This window comes from Lipotes vexillifer, unplaced genomic scaffold, assembly GCF_000442215.2.
Source record: "Lipotes vexillifer unplaced genomic scaffold, Lipotes_vexillifer_v1.1 scaffold311, whole genome shotgun sequence".
Lineage (NCBI taxonomy): Eukaryota > Metazoa > Chordata > Mammalia > Artiodactyla > Lipotidae > Lipotes > Lipotes vexillifer.
In genome coordinates, this window is record NW_006791012.1 from 451,144 (window position 1) to 457,143 (window position 6,000).

The window sequence follows — 6,000 nt, forward strand, 5'->3', positions numbered from 1 at the left end:
TAGGAATCACAGGTTCTAAAAGTTCTATTTTTTGTTTAATGCATATTCTGGTTGCTACAGTTCAAATTTATATCTGTTTTACAGGCTCAGTGTGTTGCAGGGCTTAGGGGAAAGGGGAAGGCTAATTATCAACCTGACCAAATAGGCTTGGTTATTAAAATGGCACCTATAGCCCTGCTTCGTTATGCTAAAATCCCCAAGTGCATGATCCTCTCTTTGCAGTTCCTATCCTCCTGAAAAATTCTCAAGAACAAATCATAGCAATTTGAAGAGGCATTCAGCACCACATGCACCCAAGTTTCTGAAGGCTTGCTGCTTTTTCATCTTTGGTTTTCTTATTTCCTCTCCTTAAGGGTTTTGCTAGTGTCAGTGCATTCCTTCTGAAGCTGGTGAGCAGCCACCCAGTGACAGAAGGGTCACACCTCCCAACCTGCTCATGGTGTTCATTGCTCATGATGACAAGGAAGATGGAGCATGGTATTGAATGACACACACAGCATCCTGAGCCCACAGTCCTGAGGTCTATACATCAAAGCTATCCCTGGCAAGAGAAGAGGTCTTGGTATGTCAGCTCAGTGACTAAGAGACTGCTTCTCACTGGTCAGGGCATGATTTACACTCAAGAAATCAATAACAGCATAACTGAAGCAGAAGAATGAATAACTGAGCTGGAAGACAAAATGGTGGAAATATCTGCCGAGGAGCAGAATAAAGAAAAAAGAATGAAAATAATTGAAGACAACCTCTGAGACCTCTGGGACAACACTAAACAAACCAACATTCAAATTATAGGATCCCAGAAGACAAGAGAAAAAGAAAGGGTCTGAATAAATATTTGAAGAGATTATAGTGGAAAACTTCCCTAACATGGGAAAGGAAATAGTCACCCAAGTCCAGGCAGCACAAGAGAGTCCCATACAGGATAAACCCTAAGAGAAACACACCAAGACACATATTAATCAAACTAAGAAAAATTAAATTCAAAGGAAAAATATTAAAAGCAGCAAGGGAAAAACAAAAAACAACATACAAAGGAATCCCCATAAGGTTATCAGCTGATTTTTTAGCAGAAACTCTGCAGGCCAGAAAGGAGTGGCAGGATATACTTAAAGTGATGAAAGAGAAAAACCTACAACCAATATTACTCTACCCGGCGAGGATCTCATTCAGATTCGATGGAGAAATCAAAAGCTTCTCAGACAAGCAAAAGCTAAGAGAATTCAGCACCACCAAACCAGCTTTACAACAAATGCTAAAGAAACTTCTCTAGGTGGGAAACACAAGAGAAGAAAAAGACCCACAAAAACAAACCCAAAACAATTAAGAAGATGGTAATAGGAACATATATATCAATAATAACCTTGAGTGTAAATGGTTTAAATGTCCCAACCAAAAGACACAGACTGGCTGGATGGATACAAAAACAAACCCATATATATGCTGTCTACAAGAGACCCAATTCAGACCTAGGGACACATACAGACTGAAAGTGAAGGGATGGAGAAAGATATTCCATGCAAATGGAAATCAAAAGAGCTGGAGTAGCAATAGTTCTTTCAGATAAAATAGACTTTAAAATAAAGACTGTCACAAGAGATAAGGAAGGACACTACATAATGTTCAAGGGATCAATCCAAGAAGAAGATATAACAATTATAAATGGTAATGCAGCCAACATAGGAGCACCTCAATACATAACGCAAATGCTAACAACCATGAAATGGAAAATTGACAGTAACACAATAATAGTAGGGGACCTTAACACCCCACTTACACCAATGGACAGATCACTCAAACAGAAAATAAATAAGGAACAACAAGCTTTAAATGACACAATAGACCAGATAGATTTATTTGATATTTATAGGACATTCCACCTGAAAGTGACAGAATACACTTTCTTCTAAAGTGCACATGGAACGTTCTCCAGGATAGATCACATCTTGAGTCATAAATCAAGCCTTGGTAAATTTAAGAAAACTGAAATCATATCAAGCATCTTTTCTGACCACAACGCTATGAGACTGGAAATCAATTACAAGAAAAAATTTGTAAAAAACACAAATACATGGAGGCTAAACAGTGCACTACTAAATAACGAGGAGATCACTGAAGAAATCAAAGAAGGAATTAAAAAACACGTAGAAACAAATAACAACAAAAACATGATGACCCAAAACCTATGGGATGTAGCAAAAGCAGTTCTAAGAGGGAAGTGTACAGCAATCCAATCTCACCTCAAAAAACAAGAAAAATCTCAAATAAACAATCTAACCCTACACCTAAAGCAACTAGAGTAAGAAGAACAAAGAAAACCCAAATCAGTAGAAGGAAAGGAATCATAAAGATCAGAGCAGAAATAAATGAAATAGAAACAAAGAAAATAGCAAAGATCAATAAAATTAAAAGCTGGTTCTTTGAGAAGATAAACAAAATTGATAAACCCTTAGCCAGACTCATGAAGAAAAAAAGGGAGAGGATGCAAATCAATCAAATTAGAAATGAAAAAGGAGAAATTACAACTGACACCACAGAAATACAAAGGATTATGAGAGACTACTACAAACAACTATATGCCAATAAAAAGGACAACCACGAAGAAATGGACAAATTCTTGGAAAGGTACAATTCTCCAAGACTGAACCAGGAAGAATAAGAAAATATAAACAGACTTTCCACAAGTAATTACATTGAAACTGTAATTAAAAATCTTCCAACAAACAAAAGTTCAGGACCAGGTGAATTCTATCTAACATTTAGAGAAGAGCTAACACTGATACTTCACAAATTCTTCCAAAAAATTGAAGAGGGAGGAACACTACCAAATTCATTCTATGAAGCCATCATCACCCTGATACCAAAACCAGAAAAAGATATCACAAAAAAAGAAAATTATAGACCAATATCACTGATGAACATAGATGCAAAAATCCTCAACAAAATACTAGAGAACAGAATCCAACAACATATTAAAAGGATCATATACCATGATCAAGTGGTATTTATCCCAGGAATGCAAGGATTCTTCAATATATGCAAATCAATCAATGTGATAAACCATATCAACAAATTAAGGAATAAAAACCATATGATCATCTCAATAGATGCAGAAAAAGCTTTCGACAAAAGTCAACACCTATTTATGACAAATGCTCTCCAGAAAATGGGCATAGAGGGAACCTACCTCAACATAAAAAGGCCATATATGACAAACACACAGCAAACATCATACTCAGTGGTGAAAAACTGAAAGCATTTCCACTAAGACCAGGAACAAGACAAGGATGTCCACTCTCACCACTATTATTCAACATAGTTTTGGAAGTCCTGACCATGGCAATCAGAGAAGAAAAAGAAATAAACAGAATACAAATTGGAAAAGAAGAAGTAAAACTGTCACTGTTTGCAGATGACATGATACTATATACAGAAAAACCTAAAGATGCCACCAGAAAACTACTAGAACTAATCAATGAATTTGGTATGGTTGCAGGATACAAAATTAATGCACAGAAATCTCTGGCATTCCTATACACTAACAACAAGAAATCAGAAAGAGAAATTAAGGAAACAATCCCATTTACCACTGCAACAAAAAGAATAAAATACCTAGGAATAAACCTACTCAAGGAGGTGAAAGACTTGTACTCAGAAAACTATAAAACACTGATGAAAGAAATCAAAGATGACATAAACAGATGGAGAAATCTACCATGTTCTTGGATTGGAAGAATCAATACTGTGAAAATGACTATACTACCCAAAGCAACCTACAGATTCAACGCAATCCCTATCAAACTACCAATGGGGCTTCCCTGGTGGCGCAGTGTTTGAGAGTCCGCCTGCTGATGCAGGGGACACAGGTTCGTGCCCCAGTCCGGGAAGATCCCACATGCCGCGGAGTGGCTAGGCCCGTGAGCCATGGCCGCTGAGCCTGTGAGTCCGGAGCTTGTGCTCCGCAACAGGAGAGGCCACAACTGTGAGAGGCCCGCGTACAGCAAAAAAAAAAAAAAACTACCAATGGCATTCTTCACAGAATTAGAACAAAAAATTTTACAATTCATATGGAAACACACAAGACCCTGAGTATCCAAAGCAGTCTTGGGGAAGAAAAACGGAGCTGGAGGAATCAGGATCCCCAACTTCAAACTATACTACAAAGCTACAGTTATCAAGACAGTATGGTACTGGCACAAAAACAGAAATATAGATCGATAGTACAAGATAGAAAGCCCAGAGATAAACTCATGCACCTATGGTCAACTAATTTATGACAAAAGAGGCAAGGACATACAATGGAGAAAAGACAGCCACTTCAATAATTGGTGCTAAGAAAACTGGACAACTACATCTAAAAGAATGAAATTAGAACACTACCTAACACCATACACAAAAATAAGCTCAAATTGGATTAAAGACCTAAATGTAAGGCCAGACACTATAAAACTCTTAGAGGAAAACATAGGAAATACACTCTGACATAAACCACAGCAAGATCTTTTTTGATCCACCTCCTAGAGTAATGGAAATAAAAATAAAAATAAACAAATGGACCTAATGAAACTTCAAAGCTTTTGCACAGCAAAGGAAGCCATAAACAAGACAAAAAGACAACCCTCAGAATGGGAGAAAGTATTTGCAAATGAAACAATGGACAAAGATTAATCTCCAAAATATACAAGCAGCTCATGGAGCTCAGTATCAAAAAAACAAACAATTCATTTAAAAAATGGGCAGAAGACCTAAATAGACATTTCACCAAAGAAGACATAGAGATGGCCAAAAGGCACATGAAAAGATGCTCAACATCACTAATTATAAGAGAAATGCAAATCAAAACTACAATGAGATATCACCTCACACTGTTCAGAATGGCCATTATCAAAAAATCTACAAACAATAGATGTTAGAAAGGGTGTGGTGAAAAAAGAACCCTCCTGCCCTGTTGGTGGGAAGGTAAATTGATACAACCACTATGGAGCACAGTATGGAGTTTCCTTAAAAAACTCAAAATACTACCATATGACCCAGCAATCCCACCACTGGGCACATACCCTGAGAAAACCATAATTCAAAAAGAGACATGTACCACAGTGTTCACTGCAGCACTATTTACAATAGCCAGGACATGGAAGCAACCTAAATATCCATCAACAGAAGAATGGATAAAGAAGGTGTGGCACATATATACAATGGAATATTACCCAGCCATAAAAAGAAATGGAATTGAGTTATTTGTAGTGAGGTGAATGGACCTAGAGTCTACCATACAGAGTGAAGTAAGTCAGAAAGAGAAAAACAAATACCATATGCTAACACATATATATGGAATCTAAAAAAAAAAAAAGGTACTGATGAACCTACTGGCAGGGCAGGAATAAAGATGTAGACATAGAGAATGGACTTGAGGACACGGTAGGGAGGTAGAAGCTGGGGCAAAGTGAGAGTAGCATCAACATATATACACTATTGAATGTAAAATAGTTACCTAGTAGGAAGCAGCAGCATAGCACAGGGAGATTGGCTCAGTGCTTTGCGATGACCTAGAGACGTGGGACAGGGAGGGTGAGAGGGAGGCTCAAGAGGGAGTGGATATGGGGATATATGTATGCATATGACTGTTTCACTTTGTTGTATAACAGAAACTAACACAGTATTGTGAAGCAATTAAACTCCAATAAAGATCTATTAAAAAATACTTTCATTTTCCCACATCTGCCTTTGCGCTATCATTATCATACATTTTATTTTACATATGTTATAAACCTAAAAATACAACGTCATAAATTTTACTGTAAGCTGTCAATTTACATGTTTAAAATTTAGAAGACTAAGTCTTTTTAAATTTCCCACATTTTGCCATTTCTAGAATTCTTCTATCCTTTGTGAATAACCAAGTTTCCACTAGTATTACATTTCTCTGCCTGAAGAAATTTCTTTAATCTTTCCCATAGTGCAAGTATGCCAGCTATGAGTTTTCTCAGCATTTGTCCATCTGAA